A 22,801-nucleotide genomic window follows, 5' to 3' on the forward strand; every position below is an offset into this window, starting at 1 on the left:
TTCAGAGAGTGACGCCTCAGTCTAAGGACCAAACCTGATCTGCCCTCAGGACCAGCCCAGCCTCTAGAGCCAAGGCGATTAACAGAGCATGAGGCCGTCAGAGTTTAAACTACACATCGAGCTCCCACTGCTCTCTCTCCATGTGTTTTAAGCCAATTTTTTTTAGATTATTTTATTCAATTTTAGAAACACTGCCATAAAATATGCTGACCGAGATGATGCTGATGATAATGATAACAATTGTAATGGCTAACAAACACATGAAAAGATGCTAAACATCACTCTTTATCAGAGAAATGCAAATCAAAACCACAATGAAGTACCATCTCACCCAGAAGTCTACAAACAATAAATGCTGGAGAAAAGGGAACCCTCTTATATTGTTGGTGGGAACGCAAACTTGTTCAACCACTATGGAGAACAGTGTGGAGATTCCTCAAAAAAACTGGAAACAGAACTGCCATTTGACCCAACAAAGGAGAAAAGGAAACATATACCCATTTGAATACAGAGTTCCAAAGAATAGCAAGTAGAGATAAGAAAGCCTTTCTCAGCGATCAATGCAAAGAAATAGAGGAAAACAATACAATGGGAAAGACTAGAGATCTCCTCAAGAAAATTAGAGATACCAAGGGAACATTTTATGCAAAGATGGGCTCAACAAAGGACACAAATTGTATGGACCTAACAGAAGCAGAAGATATATTAAGAAGAGGTGGCCAGAATACACAGGAGAACGGCACAAAAAAGATCTTCATGACCCAGATAATTATGATGGTGCAATCACTCACCTAGAGCCAGACATCCTGTGATGTGAAGTCAAGTGGGCCTTACGGGAAGCCTCACTCCAAACAAAGCTGGTGGAGGTGATGGAATTCTAGTTGAGCTATTTCAAACCCTGAAAGATGATACTGTGAAAGTGTTGCACTCAATATGTCAGCAAATTTGGAAAACTCAGCAGTGACCACAGGACTGGAAAAGGTCAGTTTTCATTCCAGTCTCAAAGAAAGGCAATGCCAAAGAGTGCTCAAGTTCCCCACAATTGCACTCATCTCACACACTAGTAAAGTAATGCTCAAAATTCTCCAAGCCAGGCTTCACCAATACATGAACCATGAACTTCCAGATGTTCAAGCTTGTTTTAGAAAAGGCAGAGGAACCAGAGATCAAATTGCCAACATCTGTTGGATCATCAAAAAAGCAAGAGAGTTCCAGAAAAACATCTATTTCTGCTTTAGTGACTATGCCAAAGCCTTTGACTGTGTGGATCACAATAAACTGTGGAAAATTCTGAAACAGTTGGGAATACCAGACCACCTGATCTGCCTCTTGAGAAATCTGTATGCAGGTCAAAAACAACAGTTAGAATTACATGTGGAACAACAGACTGGTTCCAAATAGGAAAAGGAGTACATCAAGGCTGAATATTGTCACCGTGTTTATTTAACTTATGTGCAGAGTACATCATGAGAAATGCTGGGCTGGAAGAAGCACAAGCTGTAATCAAGATTGCTGGGAGAAATATCAATAACCTCAGATATGCAGATGACACTACCTTTATGGCAGAAAGTGAAGAAGAACTAAAGAGCCTCTTGATGAAAGTAAAAGAGGAGAGTGAAAAATTTGGATTGAATCTCAATATTCAGAAAACAAAGATCATGGCATCTGGTCTCATCACTTCATGGGAAATAGATGGGGAAACAGTGGAAACAGTGAGAGACTTTATTTTGAGGAGGGGCTCCAAAATCACTGCAGATGGTGACTGCAGCCATGAAATTAAAAGATGCTTACTCCTCGGAAGAAAAGCTATGGCCAACTTAGACAGCATATTAAAAAGCAGAGACATTACTTTGTCAACAAAGGTCCGTCTAGTCAAGGCTATCGTTTTTCCAGTAGTCATGTATGGATGTGAGAGTTGGACTATAAAGAAAGCTGAGCACCAAAGAATTGATGCTTTTGAACTGTAGTGCTGGAGAAGATTTGAGAGTCCCTGGGACTGCAAGGAGATCCAACCAGTCCATCCTGAAGGAGATCAGTCCTGGGTGTTCATTGGAAGGTCTGATGTTGAAGCTGAAACTCCACTACTTTGGCCACCTGATGCAAAGAGCTGACTCATTGGAAAAGACCCTGATGCTGGGAAATATTGAGGGCTAGAGGAGAAGGGGATGACAGAGGATGAAATGGTTGGATGGCATCACTGACTCAATGGACATGAATTTGGGTAGGCTCCAGGAGTTGGCGTTGGACAGGGAGGTCTGGCACGCTGCAGCTCATGGGGTTGCAAAGAGTCGGACATGACTGAGCGACTGAACTGAACTGAACTGATGACCCAGCAATCCCACTGCTGGGCATGCACACCAAGGAAACCAGAATTGAAAGAGACACATGTACCCCAAAGTTCATCGCAGCACTGTTTATAAGAGCCAGGACATGGAAGCAAGCCAGATGTCCATCGGCAAACAAATGGATAAGAAAGCTGTGGTACTTATACACAATGGAGTATTACTCAGCCATTAAAAAGAATACATTTGAATCTGTTCTAATGAGGTGGATGAAACTGGAGCCTATTATACAGAGTGAAGTAAGTCAGAAAGAAAAACACCAATACAGTATACTAACGTATATATGTGGAATTTAGAAAGATGGTAACGATAATCCTGTATGCAAGACAGCAAAAGAGACACAGATGTATAGAACAGTCTTTTGGACTTTGTGGGAGATGGCGAGGGTGGGATGATTTGAGAGAATAGCATTGAAACATGTTAATTATCATATGTGAAATTGATCGCCAGTCCAGGTTGCATGCATGAGACAGGGTAATCAGGGCTGGTGCACTGGGATGACCCAGAGGGATGGGATGGTGAGGGAGGTGGGAGGGGGAGTTCAGGATGGGGAACACATGTACATCCATGGCTGATTCATGTCAATGTATGGCAAAACCCACTACAATACTGTAAAGTAATTTGCCTCCAATTAAAATAAAGAAATAAGAAAAAAACTAAGTTAAAAAAAAAAAAACACACAACAATTGTAACAACAATTGTTCCATAATTTCTTGAGCTTACTTTCCTCAAAGTTTGACACAGCATTTTGAATGGAGTCACCCATGTACTTTATAAAACTTCCCTATGTGGTTGGGAATATTATCTTCATTGTACAAATGAGAAAATCATACAGCTATTGCGTGTCTCTAAGCTTTAAGGACTTCACAAGTAATACTTCATGGAGCCAAGCTATAAACCTACTGCCCTAACTATTGTACCACACTATAGGGTCTTTGGTAAACATTTAATTTTTCACTGTAATTTAATGTATTCACATTCTTGTTAAGCAGGTGTCTTCCATGGATTGGCTAATTCTTATCTGCTGAAGCACTGTTCTCTTACGGAATGTGCTGAAAGAATTAAGTTTCCATTTCCACCAGGCTGAGGACAAAACCCTAAATCTCAATGAACCCAGTAAGATGAATTCTATTTTGGAAAATTTAGTCATAAAACCAAAGCCCTTGACAGATAAGGATAATTTTGGCCTCCAGATTTTGTTTCGTTTCTGCTAGTGATAGGAATTGTTACCTTTCTGTTTTTTACTATGTATTTTGTAAACTGATTATTTTTTGCAACATTGAAGACTCAAAACAACTACATGAAAATAAGCCAGAGTGGGGTGTATCATCCTGCATTTCAGATGATGTAGCCCAAAGTTAGAAAGCTTGAGCTGTTGTTTTCTCAAGATCATTCTGCTAGACAATGCAAAGTCCTTCCATAACCCTAAGACTTTCCATGAATTTGTAATTAGCATGTGCTTTACTAATATTCATTTCGCAAGAACAGATATACACCAGATCGATTCGGGTAATACAGTCTTTGACGATGGTAATGATAATAGTACCTATTGGTTACTCTGTGTATTACCATCAATTAAATTTTTTTTAATTGGAGTATAATTGGTTTACAATGTTGTCTTAGTTTCTGCTGTACAACAACATGAGTCATCTTTATGTATACATATGTCCCTTCCCTCCCACTGTCCCCAGTCACACTCCTCTAGGTCATCACAGGGCACCAAGGCGAGTCTATGTGCTATCAGTTTTATGGAGTAGCTATTTTACGTAGGAACTGTATGAACAGAGTCACACACCCTTACAAATCAGGCAGCAGTCATCTTGGTAAACACCCTTCAAGGGAGCAAGCTGCCTGCTGCTTTGCTCCTTACGGAGGAACGCGCATCTCTCATCTGTCTGCAGATCATCTTCTCCAAAGCGCATAAATGTATCCCTAGAGCTGTGTATGCTTGGGGCTCGAAAGTCTGATCTTGTATTTAATGTACTAGGATAATGTTGGCCTGAAGCTCCTTTTCATACCATAAATAACTTGCACAGAGAAAAGACGATTAACTTTAGTACAATGAATATTGAGATAACAAAATGTTAAATAAATAGGTTACATTATCTCTATTTTATAAGATTGATATATCTATAGAGGTAATTTTCCTCTAGGTCACTGAACAAGCACTTTCTGGAAATCAAATGTCCACCACATCTGTCTTGCTACATCAGTAGACTATATCCAAGTTAACAGCACATGGACTACTTGCAAATATCTAGATTGATTCTGGATATATTCTGGATATAGAATCTCTCTTCTCTCTCTCTCTAACTCCTTTCTCTCCTCCCATGGAATCAGCCTTGGGTTTCTCAAAGGAAGGCATCTAATTTAAAAAGTTTGTATCAGTCTATTGCTGAAGTACTGGGTGAAGCTAGATGTGAATTTCAGACCTTGTTACATATTTAAAAACAATAAACTTACTTCCTTTCTTATCATAGTTAAAGCCTAGAAGGCAGAAAACAGTAGAACTTTCCTGCATTAATGTGAGAGCATTTTTAAACAATTGCATACCTATAGCAACTGATGCCCAAACATCTGGCAGCAGAAATGAAAATTAAATCAACTGACATTTACACATACACTGCCGAGCAACAGATGGGGGGAAAGGCTGGATGACTATCTCAACTAATTTTGATAAATTCCAGGAGAAATAAACCCTAATTGTCCATTTATTAAGTCTTCCGAATCATGGGTCTAATGACAGTAATCTTATCTGAAGGTTGGGTGCCACCTGAAGTGTCAACTTGTATCATTTGAAGTTTATACCTTTCTTGGTTCCCTAGTTCTTGGACAGCTTCATTCCTTTTTCCTGAAAAATTTGTTTTGTTTCTCATATCTATTTGAGATTTAGGCATTCGATTTAAGCACTTGATTTAAACAACAATAACCTCTTTAAAAATCACATTATTCCTGCATTCTTATATCTGCATTACTCACCAAGGTAGGGAAGGACATAGTTCTACTGGAAATTTTATTTGAAGAATCCAATGATGATTTTCTCTTAATTTATCTGGCTTATAGCTCTTTACACATATTTCATTAATCTTTGCAACATTTCTGTGAGGTATGTAAAGGGCAAGTATTATTAGACCCATTTTTCAAGTCTAGAAAAAAGATAAAGTGAGATAGAAAATCATTTTCCTAGGACAGCAATCGGAGCCTTGACCAAACCACCTCATATGTGTAGTTGCAGCGTTGCTTTGAAAACTTGATAGATTCACCTGGAAATTATTTCTTAAACTTGTAAGATGAGTTATTAGTGTGTATGTATATATATCTACATCTATATTTATATTCTGAGAGTAAGAGGAAAGGGAATTGTTTTTACCCATTAAAGTCAGCATTGGAGGGACTTTCCTGGTTGTCCAGTTTGAGGAACCCTCCATGAAATGCAAGGGATGCAGGTTCGATCCCACATCCTTTGGGGCAACTGAGCCTGTTTGACACAAATTGAGTCTGTGAACCACATGAAAGATCCTGTGGGATGCAGTAAGATCCGACAGGGCCTAATTAATGAATAAATAAATACTTTAAAAAAATAAGGATTGGAGTTGAGGTCTATCCTGAGGGCTTTTTCTATAGACCTATATCATTAGAAACACCTCACAAAGTAAAGTGTTTGTTTCCTCTACTCATAGAACTATGTGTTAAATCTGTGAGAAAGAACTACAACACAGAGCTGCTAAATAAACTATGGAAAACCTGACAGTGCCTTTACCTTAGACATTGGCATATTCCGACAGTCTATACTATTCTAGGCTGTGATAGTTTAGGAGTGAATGCCATTTGGACTTAATGCATGTTACAGGGTGTCTAAAATTCAGAACCAGGCAGATCCATCTCCACTGACCCTAAATATGGCCCTAAAGTACATGACTTGAGGAAACTGTATCCCCAAGACTACAGATAGGGGCGTTTTGAAGTGTGCCCATGGTGCATTGGAAATTAAAGAAGTCTAACTAAAAGAACTGTGGATAACTTGATTTGATAACAGTAGGTTGAGCAAAAGTTCTTGTTTAGAAAGGCTATCTTGAAGATCTGACTCAAACATTGGAGGAAATAAGGTGAGTGACAGTGGAAGGAATCAAGACGTGAAATCTCTTAAAAATTCATTGACTTTAAATAATTTTGCCTATGTTCCACATAATTTTTTAAAACCCTTTATGCATTTTATAAAAAATAAAGCCTTGGAGAACTGAGAACTAATGTAGATTAGTCAGTCTCTTGGTCTATGTCATGCTACCCATTACCTTCACCCTAAATGTGTCAGTTTGGAGAAGGCAATGGCACCCCACTCCAGTACTCTTGCCTGGAAAATCCCATGGATGGAGGAGCCTGATAGGCTGCAGTCCATGGGGTCGCGAAGATTCGGACACAACTGAGCGACTTCACTTTCACTTTTCACTTTCATGCACTGGAGAAGGAAATGGCAACCCACTCCAGTGTTCCTGCCTGGAGAATCCCAGGGACGGGGGAGCCTGGTGGGCTGCCATCTATGGGGTCGCACAAAGTCAGACACGACTGAAGCGACTTAGCAGCAGCAGCAGCAGCAAATGTGTCAGTTTGCTCTACTTTTCCTCTCAAAAGCTCATGACACATGAAGACAGAGAATCTTTGGTATACTTTGTTCAGTGTTGAGACAAAATGGAATGTACAGCAACATTAATCTGACAGTTTATGGACACGTATAATGGTTATTATGCTGCGTCACTAATTGGATGTGAATGGTTAGCGATTCATGTAGATGGTAGTAATTAGTCTTACTTTTCCAAAGATAAACTGAGCACATTTGGAGCCATCTGTGGAGAAATACAGGGAAAATGTAGAGGTTGGGTAGCACTCTTTGGTCTGAATCTAAAATCCATCCTTTTTTCAATGGACAGCTTATGATCTCGTTTCAGGGCTCCTTCCCATGTCTTTCATCAAAGAATGAGTTCTGGGCAGATAGCTTTTTGTTTGAATTCTGTCTGGGGCACATGTGGGTTGTGTGTTTATGGGAAAGTCCCCCGCCACGCCCCAACGTTCCTGAGCTTCAGTTTCCTTCTTTGTGAAGCGTGAATGATAATATTCACTTTGTGGGATTGTAGAGAGTGCACCTAGTAGCAGCTAGCATCATGCCTGGCACATTGAAATTGACAACTAGTTATATTAGAGGTATTCATTCATTTGATTATTACAGTGTATTGTTCACCCTAAATTATTTGTCTTTGAATTTCCAGGGGCTAGCTGAAGCTAGAATATGATGCTCAAAGATAATACTTACCATTATTAATGAGAGTCTACTTTGCTCCATTAGCTATTTGTTTTATTGTTACAGATACAACTTTATTTATCATTTCACTTCTGAGGATTCTACAAAATACACAGAATCCTAATCTATTCTTTAACAGCTTTGAAGCATTTTCTAGCTATGCCTCCCTACTTATTTAGCAAAAAGGATTAAAAAACAACTACCCCTCCCCCTGAAATCCCTAAACCATCTACTAATGTGGAATTTTACTATTTTATGGAAGTTAAATCCTAGACATAAAAATGGTAAATGATTTTCTATGCTGTCAGTTGTGCGTTCAGATAACATTTGGTTCTTTCAGCAACTTCCACAGAATTGAAGTTTAGAAGATAAATAGGCAGAAAATCCAGTCAGGGACAATCAGAGATTTCCCTTTCAACTCTGGCTCCCCGTAGTATTATTTTACAGCTAATGTGTACTCTGTCAACTAGGAGTCTGTGCCTTGTGATGCACATCGAAGGATCGATGCGGGGATGGCGGGAGGGCTGGGGGAGGGGGGCGGCTATGGGGAGGAGGAGAACAAGGTCGTGCAGACTGCAGTCCTGAAGCCAGAACATCCTGGGTGGTGTGTCCAAGGTTCCTGTTATGAGCTTAGCATCTAGAGAGTAATATGGTCAAAACTGCCTGAGGGAATAATAGTCTCTATTCTGACCCTGGTATGTGTGTCTGGAGTTCAGACACTCCCTGTTGTAAATAGCTGGAAACCAGACCTGGCCCACAGGAGCTGGACTAACAGATGAAGAAAGACTGAACAAGCCAGCATCGTGCTTGTGAACGTAGGGTCTGGAGGGATCCAGACCAGAAAGATCTTTCCTGTCTCCCTTTAAGTACTGTGTAAATTCAAATCTTAGGTGCACTTCTTATAAGATGTATGATCCAGGGCAACGTGTGTAATATCCCTGACTCAGCAGGAAGTGGGTGCCCAAATGTCCTCACTCTCACTAGAAATTGTATTTTCATGGGATGTACATACTTGTTCAATAAAAGGACTAAGGCACCACTTCTTTAGCTTTTGTATGCCTTTGAGTAAACTGGAGATCTTGTAAAAATGCAGATTTGGATTCTCTTAAGTCTACAGCACAGATTCTGCATTTCTAATATGCTGGCAGATGATTTTGATGATACTGGTTAGTGGAGTAAATGTGAATAGCAAGGTTCTAGTTAGTATCTGCTTAATAGTTATCACAAAACAAAATTCTAGTCCAGTGTTTCTCAGAGTTCAGCATGTATCACATCCAACTGGAGGGCTTACTGAAGCACAGATTACTTGTCCCACCCTCAGGGTTTCTGCATCATGGGGTCTGAATTAGTGCCTGGGAATCTGCATATGTAACAAGTTTCCAAGTGATAATCATACTGCAGTGTGGACCATAAATTGAAAAGCATGGACCTGGACTAGTTCCTCTCTTATCGGAAAACTTTGGTTAACAGTTTGGAAAACCATATTTGGTTTTTCAGCTTTAGGTAGATGATGATCATCAGGAAGTTGTTATTTACTTATTTATTTAATATATTAATTTATTATATTTAATATAATTATATATTTTCATTCAATTGTAAAAAATGTATATGTGGAAAGTTCCTTTGCACCCTTTGTACAGCCTCTTCTAATGGTAACATCTTGTAAAACTGCAGTAAATCACAATCAGGATACCGACATCCATACAATCTATCCAAATGAATTCAGATAGCCTCGGTTTTACTTATCGTCTGCGTGTGAGTGAGTGAGAGAGAGAGGTTAGCTCTATGCAGTTCTAGCACAGGTGTCATTTCTTGCATAATCATCACAGCTAATACATACATGAGCTAATACATCTCACTCACCATAAGAATCTCTCCTGTGTCCAGTTATAATCACTCTTTTACTCAAAACTAGAACATTTCTTTTAAACATTTTACAAGATTCTAACAAATCAATTTATAATCCACTGCATTAAAAAACACAGCTGCACTCTCAAACCCCTTCATGATGACCCTGGGAATCTAGAAAAACTGCTGTGGTTGATACTCTTAAGATTTTTATTAATAACAGAGAGGATCCGGGAGACTGTCCTGTCCTTAAAATCTTCACAGAGATTTTTCTCTCTGAAAGTTCCCATGAGGAACTTCAGATCATTCTGAGATATTACTAACAAAGCGTTCTGTTGTCCCAATCTGTATTTGATCTGTGGGCTGATGTGTTTCTTAATTTGAATATTGTTTTTCTCTGGAGAAGCTGCAAATGAAAAAGTTTTATTTTCACACCTGACCAGTCTTGATGGAAAATTTACTTCTTTAGTTAATTTCTCTTCATTCACATTTTATTTAGTCAACAAGAAGTGATGTGGCATCTTAAAAATTATGCCTCTGCCTGGAAGCTCTTAGTTGGATCATCAAATTCAGTAGACATGAATACGTTTCCTTTACTTCTGCAGGTGACGTGGTCAAAAGTTTAGCCACTACATAGAAGGGTCTCCTTTCTTCCAACTTCCCGTAATACTTTCCCTATTTTCGTTACTCTAAGACTTTGTCAACAGCCCCCTCACATCCTTTAGTCTCTCGACACTCTCCCTGGGGCCCTTCAGGCTTTCACCAAGTCTCCCCAATTTATCTACTTGCTGTCTGCAACCTGGTCCTAAAACCATTGCCACAGGTTTTCAGTTTTCATTACAGTAGCGCCTTATATCCAAACACTAAAATCTGTTCTAATTGTCTACTATTACAAAACAAACTACTCCAGAATTTAATGGCATAAAGAAAGCAACAATGAATATTTTACTCACAAATCTGAAATGTGAGCAATCCTTATCAGAGTCAGCTTGTCTCTGCAGAATGTAACCCCAGCTAGATAGCTTGAACGTGGCTGACCATCCAATTCTAAGACAGTTTACTCATATGGAGGCCACATTAGTTGGTAAATGGCTAACAGGCAGCTTGGGTTCTTTACTGACTAGTGTCTGTGTTTCCCAATAAAGACGGGAAGTGGAAGCTGCTAGCTCTGTAAACTTAAGTCTAGAAATTTCTGCAGTGTCACTTTTTTTATATATACTATTGATTAGTAATAGAACACAGAACATAAACCTCCACCTTGCAATGAGATGCATGTCAACAATTTTGGGGCCGTGTTTTAAACTTACCATACTAACTTGGTTAATTACCACACAAACTAATACTTTTGGTTCCTACAAAAGTAGTATGTTAAAAAAGACAGTTAAAATAGTCTGAAACTACTTAAAGTCTTAAAGAATACTATTAATACCATTAAAATCTTTAATATTAAATACTTCCTAAGTCCTCTTAGAGTTGGTTAAGCCCTAAAACTTTAGAGATTATTAAAAGCTGAGAACGTCCATGCAGTTTCCCTGCTACTTCATAAAACCTGTTAGGTATGTTGGTTGTGGTGCTTCATCTTTGGATGAAGTGAAGTCCTTGTTTTAAGACACATCTTGGTAATCTAGCCAGCCATGTGGCCTTGGGATTGTTTCTTGTATCCACAAAGCCTTTTAAAATTTTTTCTTTAAACAAATAATATTAATAATATGTCTCTTCCAAGGAAACTATGCTTCCCTTGTGGCTCAGCTGGTGAGCTGCAACACAGGAGGCCTGGGTTCGATCCCTGGGTCGGGAAGATCCCCTGGAGAAGGGAATGGCTACCCACTCCAGTATTCTGGCCTGGAGAATTCCATGGACTGTATAGTCCCTGGGGTCGCAAAGAGTCAGACACGACTGAGTGACTTTCACTTTCACTTTTCCAAGGAAACTATAAGGATTTTATATTTGAACAGAACTCAGTTTGAGACTCTATGCTGAAATCCAGAAATGTTAGGAGTTCTGAGTTTATCTCTTATAAGTAGTATCAAGGCCTTTTAAAAATAAAATAGTTTAAATGAAGAATTACTTCTTTAGAATACTGCTATTACATATATATGTATGGCTGAGTCCCTTTGCTGTTCATCTGAAACTATCACAACATTGTTAACTGGCTATACCCAATAAATGTTATTTTTAATTAAATAAAAATTTTAAAAAAGCTTCTGGGGGACTTCCCTGGCCTTCCAGTGGTTAAGACTCTGCCTTCCAATGCAGGGGGTACAGGTTTAGTCCTGATCAGAAACCAAGATCCCACATGATTCAGGTGTGGTCAAAAATTCAATAAATAAAACTTTAAAAGCTAAAAATAAAAAAAAAAATGAAATGCCAATTATCAATAACAATGGATGGCTATAATATTTTGGACCTCCCTGATGGTACAAACCCAATGTATTAAAAAGCAGAGACATCACTTAGCCGACAAAGGTCCTTCTAGAGTCAAAGCTATGGTTTTTCCAGTGGTCATGTATGGATGTGAGGGTTGGACTGTAAAGAAGGCTGAGCATCGAAGAATGGATGCTTTTGAACTGTGGTGTTGGAGAAGACTCTTGAGAGTCCCTTGGACTGCAAGATCAAACCAGTCAATCCTAAAGGAAATCAACCCTGAACATTAATTGAAAGGACTGGTGCTGAAGCTGAAGCTCCAATACTTTGGCCACCTGATGCAAATAGCTAACTCATTAGAAAAGACCCTGATGCTGGAAATATTGAGGGTGAGAAGAGAAGGGTGCTGAGCCACTGCCCTACTGAGCCAGTGCTCTAGAGCCCATGCTGTGCAACAAGAGAAGCCACCACAACGGCCTGCACACCACAACTACAGAGAAGTCCCTGCTCAGCACAGCTGGAGAAAGCCCACATCCAGAAACAAAGACCTAGCTCAGATAAATAAATAATCTAAAAAAAGTAATGTATGGCTGTGGTTTTAAACTTGAGAAAACTGTTTCAGGATACAATGATACAAAATGACATTACCCCAAAACTACATAGATGTCTTATAACCACACTCTTTTGTCAAAACCCTTATTACTCATCACTTCTTCCCTCGCAGTGTGCATGCGATCCTACCTCTGGACCTTTTCTCATTATATTTTTTCTTTCTTTGAACACCCTGTCATTTCCCTACATTTCCAGTTACTACTTTTCTTTCAAGGTTCGGATCAAATGTTACCTTCTTTTGGAAAGTATACATTTTCCTGCAACTACATGAGAGTTCAGAGAAGGCCATGATGATCTAAGTTATAATTATAGTTATTTGTGCATGTGCCTTCCATTCCCACCCAGACGAATGTTCTCAAGGGCAGAGACTACATTTTACACTTTTCTATAAACCTCATAGCTTACAGCATACAAAGTATCACATCATGATTGGCAAATATTCATTCAATGAGTGAATAATCTTAATGGCTACTTTTTGGATACAATTACAGGGTTTTTAAGCATGTGCTTTTAATATGCTGAATACTTTAGAAAGGGAAAAAAAAATCTAACCTCCCAAAATATGGAGGGAAAAAAGGGCACAAAATTATCACAAATATTCTGAGGTGGGAATACATCAGAAGAGAAATTTCCTAAGGAAATATCCTCCAAGAATACAGCAATTGGTTGTACATTTTAAAGTTAATAACCCAAGCCTGACCCAGCAATTGCACTGCTGGGCATACACACCAAGGAAACCAGAATTCAAAGAGACACATGTACCCCAGTGTTCATTGCAGCACTGTTTATAATAGCCAGGACATGGAAGCAACCTAGATGCCCATCAGCAGATGAATGGATAAGAAAGCTGTGGTACATATACACAATGGAGTATTACTCAGCCATTAAAAAGAATACATTTGAATCGGTTCTAATGAGGTGGATGAAACTGAGCCTATTATACAGAGTGAAGTAAGCCAGAAAGAAAAACACCAATACAGTATACTAACGCATATATATGGAATTTAGAAAGATGGTAATGATAACCCTGTATGCGAGACAGCAAAAGAGACACAGATGTATAGAACAGTGTTTTGGACTCTGTGGCGGCGGGGATGATTTGGGAGAATGGCATTGAAACATATATAATATCATATGTGAAACGAATCGCCAGTCCAGGTTCGATGCATGATACAGGGTGCTCGTGGCTGGTGCACTGGGATGACCCAGAGGGATGGGATGGGGAGGGAGGTGGAAGGGGGGTTCAGGATGGGGAACACATGTAAACCCGTGGCAGATTCATGTCAACGTATGGCAAAAATGACTACAATATTGTAAAATAATTAGCTTCCAGTTAAAATAAATACATTTATATTAAAAAAAAAAAAAAAAACAACCTAAAGGTAGTTTTTCCTTGTTATCTCAGTCTCAGTTATCAAGAAAATGATATTGCTTAATTCTTTTTGCAGTCTGTCAAGTATATCACTATTGTGTGCAAGTCTATCACTAAGAAAATAATTTTACTTGCTAACTGTCTAGAAATCTGTGGTTAGATACTTCTAGACAGTCACCGTGCTCTCCCTTTAGGATCTTTGCAACAGCTCCTTCCTCTGCCTAGAGTCTGCATCCTCCAGCTGTGGTCATGAGTAACTCCACCTTTAAGTCTTTGCTCAAATAAGTCTGACCTTTACCACCCCCAGTGCCATATCTTCCAGAGTCTGCTTTGTTTTTATTAGCATTTAATCCTTTCTTACATGCTATATAATTTAGTTACTATCGTGTATACTGTTCATGAATTCTTCTCCATGGATAGAATGTCTTATACTGTAAATTGATACCACCTCAACAGCTACGGAGTACCTGATAATTGTTAAGTCTTCAATAAATATTTACTGAATGAATGAATGATTGATTGAGTAAATGAATGAAGGGACAACATGTAGAATGAGTACTAGACTGTTAACATTTATCTTGGCTTAAAGAGCACTGGCTAATACCTAATTCCACTGGATAATTAACTGGTAGTATAACAACATGCTTAATTTCCATAGACATCTTCAAATATTTGAACTGGAAAGTTCACCACAACTCACTGCAATACAATTACCTTTTTGTTTTCATAAAGTGTAATGTGAAGCATGGAGAGAGGAAATATGTTTCCTGCTGTATGCCAACAATTAAACAATGTTATTAAGGGTCCTAGGCTGACCCTGCATTCTAATCTAGAGTTCTTATCACCACACTCTTAACGCAACTGCCCTCTAAACCAACTTTTTACTCTTCTTATTCGCTGTGGTAATTCAGTGTGCCCATTTGGACCCTGTAGCATATTGAGGTGGTTAAAACATGATTGGACATTATTTTACCTCAGAGATACAAGTATCGTGTTTCCTTTAAGCCAATATTTTTTTAATCCCTCACACTGATATTTTATTTGTTTGTTTGTTTTGTTTGTTTTTAATGGAGAGAAGGCATAGTGTATTCATGGCAAATTATTTCACCCCAGATACACTTCTAGAGGAAAATCCTCTCTTCTAGTAGATGGCTTTGTAACTCTATTTCTGTAGTGTCTGTATCAAGCTAATATTTAAGGCAAATATCGTCTAACTGTAAGAGATTTGGATGTGCTTTGGAATGAGGCATTCATTAATTCCAAACCCTGTATCATATCAGTGTCTTTTAATTGTTTGACTAAGGATGTGAGATAGTTTATACCTTTGTTTTGTCATCTGTATAATGGATACTAAAACTAACTGCATAATAAACACTAAACTGAACACATATCATTATTAGCTTCCTTTTTTTCACATCCCTGCTTTTGCCTTCATTTTCTATATTACTCTGAGACTATATTCATTGTTATTCATATGATGAAATGAGTTGTTTTAATTGCCTTAATACATTAGGCAATTAATTCTTTTTAGTCTTGAGCAAATTCCAACAACATCCTGAGACAAAATTATAATGAAGGTTTATGTGCAAGAAATTAAAAGTTATAGAATCTTTTTATTCTCAGGTATAAAAGTTATAGAATTATTTTATCCTCATAGTTATGAAAAATCACCTGGATAGGCAACACTTGAAATAATAAAATTCTGAATTGCTCTTGTGCACTCAATTAGAAGTAAATATGGCTCTTTGGATCAGAAACTACAGAGTGGAACTCATTAGCAGAGTTTTTGTTTGTTTTTTTCAGTAGAGAATTCTGGGAGCAATATCATCATCAGTCAAATAGTAAGATGTTAGAGGGGGGAAATCCTCAAATTCTATATAAACAAATCAGAGTCAACTTGCATACAGGAAAGACAGCAATTTGTGGTGCTGTGAATGCATGACCTGTAATTTCAATGGAGCAACCAGATGAGTTGGAAAATTATTACAACAATTCCTAATATAGTTTCACTGAGTCAGCTCTGAAGATAACTTTTACTAAATAAATTCAAAATAAAGAGCTAACATAAATAAGTTAACATGAGTCAGAAAATGCAATGCAATCTTTGCTTTGATTTAAAGATTAGAGCAGATATTAAACCTACCCCCCATCCAGCATCTGGTACTCTGCTTGCCTTTCCCACAGCCTCATTCTATGATCAGGTACTTGCAGTGGTCAGAAACTCACTACCTTGGGGAACTGATGGGTTTTTCTCTTGAGCAGCTGTGTTGGAAAGCACTTTAATCTTGGAGTGAGCCAAAATGTGCCTCAAGGTATAAACAAGTCTTAGTCGCTTCCCCTTTAGCCTAGACTACAAAGTGTCTTGAAAAAATTGTTTATATGACATGGTTTAAGTACCCTGGAAAAATGGCTGAGGAGAAAAATGAACTTGTAGAATTATGCATGGAGGTGACAATACCTCAGAGGAAGTTGAGTCAGTAAGGCGGTAATTAGAAAGTTCGGAGCAAATTACAACAGAAACCAAAAACATGGCCTAACTTAAAATTCTGCAATTTGCTTAGTATTTTCGACTGAGCAACTTTCATTTTGGCCTTCCCTGATAGCTCAGCTGGTAAAGAATCCACCTGCAATGCAGGAGATCTGGGTTCAATCCCTGGGTTGGGAAGATCCCTCGGAGAAGGGAATGGCTGCCCACTCCAGTATTCTGGCCTGGAGAATTCCGTGGACTGTTTAGTCCATGAGGTTGCAAAGACACAACTGAGTCGTTTTCACTTTCATATATAATTTCATTCAGTCCTCTCGATAACCCTCAGATAGGTATTATCTTGACTTTAGGTTGACCTCTTATGTACCAGTTCTATATGCTGAATACAACAGTGAACCAAAAAGTACCATCCAGGTGGAATTAAGATTCTATTAATGATAACCAGGGTTTGCCAAATGATAATACCTGCTTACCAGTTGCCTTAACCCTGATGCTGGGAAAAATTGAAGGCAGGAGGAGAAGGGGATGACAGAGGATGCGATGGTTGGATGTCATCACCAACTCAATGGACATGAGTCTGAGCAAACTCTGGGAAATGGTGATGGAAAAGGAAGCCTGGCATGCTGCAGTCCATGGGGTTGCAGAGTCAGACACAACTTAGTGGCTGAACAACAACAAAGTTGCCTTAAAGTCTGAATTTCTACTGCCAGATCCTAGGACGTGTTTGTTGTTGTTGTTCCTAGAACCAAATCTTCGCTAGAATACATAAAAATGAAACAAATATTAATGTTCTCTTCTGAACCATCATAAAATTCATGGTATAGACAGAGTAAGATTTTTAAATGAAGGAGGGATTTTCTTACTATGGTTCTTATCATACTGAATGTGATCAAAGTTCTGAAATCCAGGACTTTTGCGGTGTCCAGTGGTTAAGAATCCACCTGCCAATGCAGGGGACACCAGTTGGATCTCTGGTCAAGGAAGAGCCACATGCTGCAGAGCAACCAATCCCGTGTGCCATAACTACTGAAGCCCACACGTTCTAGAACCCATGCTCTGCAACGAGAAGCCACCACAATGAGACACCTACAACTAGAGAGTAGCCCCCATTTGCCACAGATAGAAAAAGTCCTTCCACAGTAACGACCCAGCACAGCCAAAACTAAATAAATACCTCTGAAATCCTTTTTGATTATTTTTTCCTAATAAAAGTTTCTGGGATCCAATTAGGGCATCCTCAGTGGCACCAATGGTAAAGAACTCGCCTGCCAATGCAGGAGACATAAGAGACATGGGTTCAATCCCTGGGTCAGGAAGATCCCCTGGAGGAGGGCATGGCAAGCCACTCCAGCATTCTTGCAGAGAATCCACATGGACAGAGGAGCCTGACAGTCTACAGTCCATGAGGTTGCAAAGAGTCGGACATGACTGAAGCAGCTTACTATACACATATGCACAGGCTCCAGTCAAACACATCAAGTCGAATTTTACCAAATGTTCTGAAATCCATGAGAATTTGAGAAAAACTGCCTAAGTTTTTATTTTAGATGTTTCAAATGAAGTGAATTTAGTACCCTCTTTTCGTATTTGTCAGTTATGGCTTCAATAGCCAGAATTCAATAAAATCATTTGTTTCCTCCATAAAAGAAAATTAAAAAGAAAATTGCATTCCTCTAGGACCCCTCACCCCCTGCCAATAGGTGGTACCCTCTTCAGAGCATCAGTTGGCAGAAGTACTGAAGGATGTACTTGAGCTTGGACCTTTGGAAGCTGTTAACTCTGTGAGCATCTCTAGTGGCCAGCAGGCCTCTGCTAAGAGTAGATATAGTTTTCCAGGAATCATCAAGAAAAAGGAGTCAGTCTCATTTCATTTCCATATTGAGGATGAATGCTCAGGGTCAAATTATTAGATTTTTAATTAAAGAAAGGAGAGAATTGATTGTTCAGATAAGAAAATAGAGAAAGGAGGTTAACACATCAATAAACTTGATATTAGAGTGCTGTATATATACGTACCAAGTGAAAAGTTGAGTACTAACATTTGTATCTTTTATTTTACCTGGTTTTATTTTGGTTCATAGTCTTTATCTACACCTGAGAGTCTCCACCCCTACCCTCATTTATGTGTGAATATAATAACCCATGTTTTTGTTTGTGTGTCTTTTCTATTTGGTATCTCCTGTCCTAAAGGAGTATCTGGCACCCAGTAAGTATAAGGTCAATATTTGTTGGTTGAATCTAGAAAAAAAACGGTACTGAAGGACTTATTTGAAGGGCAGGGATCGAGACGCAGAAGTAGAGAATGAACCTGCAGACACAGTGGGGGAAGGAGAGGGTGGGATGCAGCCCTGACATATATACACTACCATGTGTGAAATAGAGCTCTAGTGGGAAGCTACTAGCAGCACAGGGAGCTCAGCTGGGGTTTTGTGATAATCTAGAGGGGTGGATGGGCGTGGGGCAGGAGAGAGGCTCAAGAGGGAGGGGATCTATGTATAGATATAGCTGATTCACTTTGTTGTACAGCAGAAACCAACATGACATTGTTAAGCAATTATCCTTCAATTAAAGGTTTTTTTTTTTTAATGAGAAAAGCACAGAAGTTTAAAATTATTAACTTGTTAAATGCTTATGAGAGGAAATAATCATATTACTTTAGCTGTAGAATTGTATAGGGATAAAAGCATGGTGCCTGAATGTAAGCGTTCAATAAATAGCAAACAGTTTCTTAAGACAATGATGGCACTCTGATATATCTGATATAGATTATTCTGGAGTAGGCTTTGGGTTTCCAAATAGGAATTGACTATCAGTTTGATTATACTGCTGCTGCTGCTGCTAAGTCGCTTCAGTCGTGTCTGACTCTGTGTGACCCCATAGACAGCAGCTCTGCCATCCCTGAGATTCTCCAGGCAAGAACACTGGAATGGGTTGCCATTTCCTTCTCCAATGCATGAAAGTAAAAAGTGAAAGTGAAGTCGCTCAGTTGTGTCTGACTCTTCACGACCCCATGGACTGCAGCCCACCAGGCTCCTCCATCCATGGGATTTTCCAGGCAAGAGTACTGGAGTGTGTTGCCACTGCCTTCTCCTTGATTGTACTAAGACTTATATAGAGAATACTCAAAGCTTGGACCCCAAGCATACAGTTTTCCATGTCACCTAATGGCGCTCAGAAAGAAGTTAACTAAAGTGGTTCATTCTCCACTGATGGTTCTAGTATCTTGATGGAGATTTGATTAATGTTATAGAGGAATGTGCCCATATATGGGCGTAAGTTACTTTTTACACAAATGACTAATTGACGATCCACCCCAATAATGCTAGGCCATGTCAGGAACAGACTACCACAAGCAAGTATCTTATTTACAACAGCAATAGTGTACGTGCCAACAACAGAACTTAGCATTTCGCTGGCGATGGTTTTCTCTTGCATCCTTTTTTTTCCTGGTGTGTTAAGGAAAAATTACTTTTCATTTTTGTTTCTGACCTTATTTTTTTAGAAAGTATTTTGGTAGCATACAGGGCTTTGTGTCATTCTCCATAAATTTAGTTCAACAAACAAACAAAAAACAGATCCAGTTGTTTTTCTTTTTCACCATTATTTGCAATTATTTTCCTAACAACATTGAAGATTTCAATACTGGCCTGTGTTTTCTCTCTTGCAATGTTTGGAAGTAAACTTGACACTTGGTGTCCCTGTCAGCCTCTCTGTTGCTCTACATTGCAAATTTGCATGATAGATTTACTGGGTCCGGGAAGAGTTTATTAACCTTCCTCTAACAGAGTAAGTAGTTTTAAAGTTTTTACATTTAGCACCTAACTTTTACCTATAACAAGAAACAGAGAGAGGGAAGGAGAGAAAGATTGGTTTACAGAAATTCTGAGATGCACAACACCATTATATACAGGTGTTCTGCATTGCTTCTCCAAATACAGTTATAAAAAACACATCATGCTTCCTATTACTTATTGATTCACATATTTCACCCAATATATCTTTTTAAGTTTTATTAAAAGAATGCATGATATTCTGTCTAGTTGCCTTTCTAATATATATTGATAGATGATTTTGTGGCTGTAAAGGCAGCTGGAGGAAGTATCAATATATGGATGTAATTATGTATGTCTATGTTTACATTCACATCTATTCAAACCATTTAATGTTAACATCTGGGAATAAATCAACATCATCTATTTTATTATCATGTACTACAGTGAGGTGGTGGGTCACTGTAGTCATTTTACCATCTCTGCTCATCATTTATCTTGAATTATGTATTTGTTTTTGTAACTCAGTATGCTTTATATATCTTGGTCCACTGTCAAAATAAATGCATAATTTATTGTGACCAAAGCACAGACTGAGGAAAAGAATCTCAGGAGACTGTTCTGGCTTTGTTGTCAAAGCATTAACCAAAGATAACACAATCTTAATTACCATACCTGAATCTTGCAAGGCACTAACTCATGGAGGATTAGGGTCATTTTATAGTGATATTCTGTCCATTGTTCCACAAGTACGGGGAGATTTACAGTTTGATTTTCTTGGGGAAACAATGAACCTATTTTACCACAATGGGATGGGAGAAAATTATGTATTTTTCTTTTGTCTCTGATGGTAGCTTATACCTGACTAATTTTCATCACTGAGAAACTACAAAATTAGAGGAAAAGAAGGTATTCAAAGGGAATCAGTACTTAAGCCAAAATACCATAAAGAAAGGAAACAAATTGAAGTGACTCAGTTTAGCACTGCCTATTTCCTTCCGGGCTTTAACTATTCAACTCACAGAGCATAGAAACCATGTAGAAATCAGTGACTTGGAGTTTACGAGTGTCTCGTGGGACTGTGGAGACAATTGTAGTTCAGGGCTACCAAAGTGTCCAGAAATGGAGAGACCAAGTCTACAGCAAGGAGGCATTTGAAAAGAAGATTTCAGAGCATTATGGGTGGTTTTCTCCCATGATGCATTTAACAAATCTTAACACGTACAGGAGTAAAGGGATTTCAAACCTATCAGCGAGTGTGCTAAGAGGCTAAAAAGCTAAAATAAAAATTGTAGCTTAACAGAAAGAGTAATCTCTAGAACTAAGGGAAAACTAGAAGTTAAATTAGCCCTCATAAATTCTGAATTCCAGCCTAAGAGTATCGAGGTGATCTATCTATCCATAAAGACCTTCCTGTGAGGAAAAAAAATCAACTCTATCTGAAGGAATAGAACACATTTTCATATCTAATTTCCAGAATTAAAACCTAGATCCAGGAAAGGGGTAATAAAATGGCATAAACAATGCATTATAAACATCCTTGCATTGTACATAAAATGTTTGAGGCATTACTTTAAAGCATGTTCTAATAAGTCAGTGACACAAATATAAATATGATATTTAAGGTTACCACTAAAATAATGTTAATAGAAGACTATATAGTAAATAGGTTAAACCCTCTTTTCTTTTTTTGAATTCGTAAGTTTTAATTATTTCATTTCCCCCTTTAGCTTATTAGTTGGAGCAAATAAAAAATTAAAACTTACGAATCAAAAAAAAATATATAGAAAAGTAAAATGAGAAAGAACTGATGAAGAAAACTTTAAGTGCAATTCCCAGGTGGCTCAGTGGTAAAGAATCTGCCTGCAAATGCAGGAAATGAGGGTTTGATCCCTGGGTCAGGAAGATCCTCTGGAGAAGGAAATGGCAACCCATTTCAATATTCTTGCCTGGAAAATCCTGACAGAGGAGCCTGGTGGGCTACGGTCCATGGGGTCACAAAAGAGTTGGACATGACTTAGCAACTAAACAGCAATGACAACAAGAAATTAAAACCCAGATATAAAATCACAGTAATGAAATACTCCAGGCAAGAATACTGAAGGGGAGCCATTCCCTTCTCCAAGGATCTTTCCAATCCAGGGATCAAACCCGGTTCTTCTGCATTGCAGACAAATATTTTACTGTCTGAGCCACCAGGGAAGATGCCTATAAATAAACTACACACTTCAGTTAAAAGACATTCTTTGTCAGAGTGGGGAAAAAGCATCAATTTTCAAATCTTTTTTTTTTTTTTTTATCATAAAGTGAAAGTGTTAGTTGCTCAGTCATGTCTGACTCTTTGCAACCCCGTAGACTGTAGCCTGCAAGGCTCATCTATCCATGGGATTTTCCAGGCAAAAACAGTGGAGTGAGTTGTCATCCCCTTCTCCAGGGGATTTTCCCGATCCAGGAATCAAACATGGGTCTCAGCATTGCAGGCAGATTCTTTACCGTCTGAACCACCAGGGAAGCTCTTTTTATCAGAAACGAACCTCAAGTATAAGAACACATAAAGACAAATGATTGTAAAAAGATCTATGCAAATTAAAACCGAAATAGTTCACCGATAGACTAAGGAGAAAGAAATATTGCCAAAGATAAAGAGACATTTTTCATAACGATAAATAATTAAATTCAACAGGAAGATATAAAAATTCTGAAGTTATGTATACA

General features: G+C 38.5%; 1 protein-coding gene and 1 non-coding gene across 2 annotated transcripts in view; both read left to right on the top strand.

The window, feature by feature from the left end:
- Positions 1 to 22,801, top strand: part of CDH8 (cadherin 8) — a 409,672-nt gene that overhangs the window by 296,354 nt on the left and 90,517 nt on the right. The gene's annotated exons all lie outside the window — the stretch shown is intronic.
- LOC113876864 lies at positions 5,935 to 6,063 on the top strand. Its single transcript, XR_003506602.1, has one exon. It is a non-coding gene; the product is annotated as a small nucleolar RNA SNORA18 (small nucleolar RNA).

The sequence above is a fragment of the Bos indicus x Bos taurus genome, chromosome 18, assembly GCF_003369695.1.
Source record: "Bos indicus x Bos taurus breed Angus x Brahman F1 hybrid chromosome 18, Bos_hybrid_MaternalHap_v2.0, whole genome shotgun sequence".
Taxonomy (NCBI): Eukaryota; Metazoa; Chordata; class Mammalia; order Artiodactyla; family Bovidae; genus Bos; species Bos indicus x Bos taurus.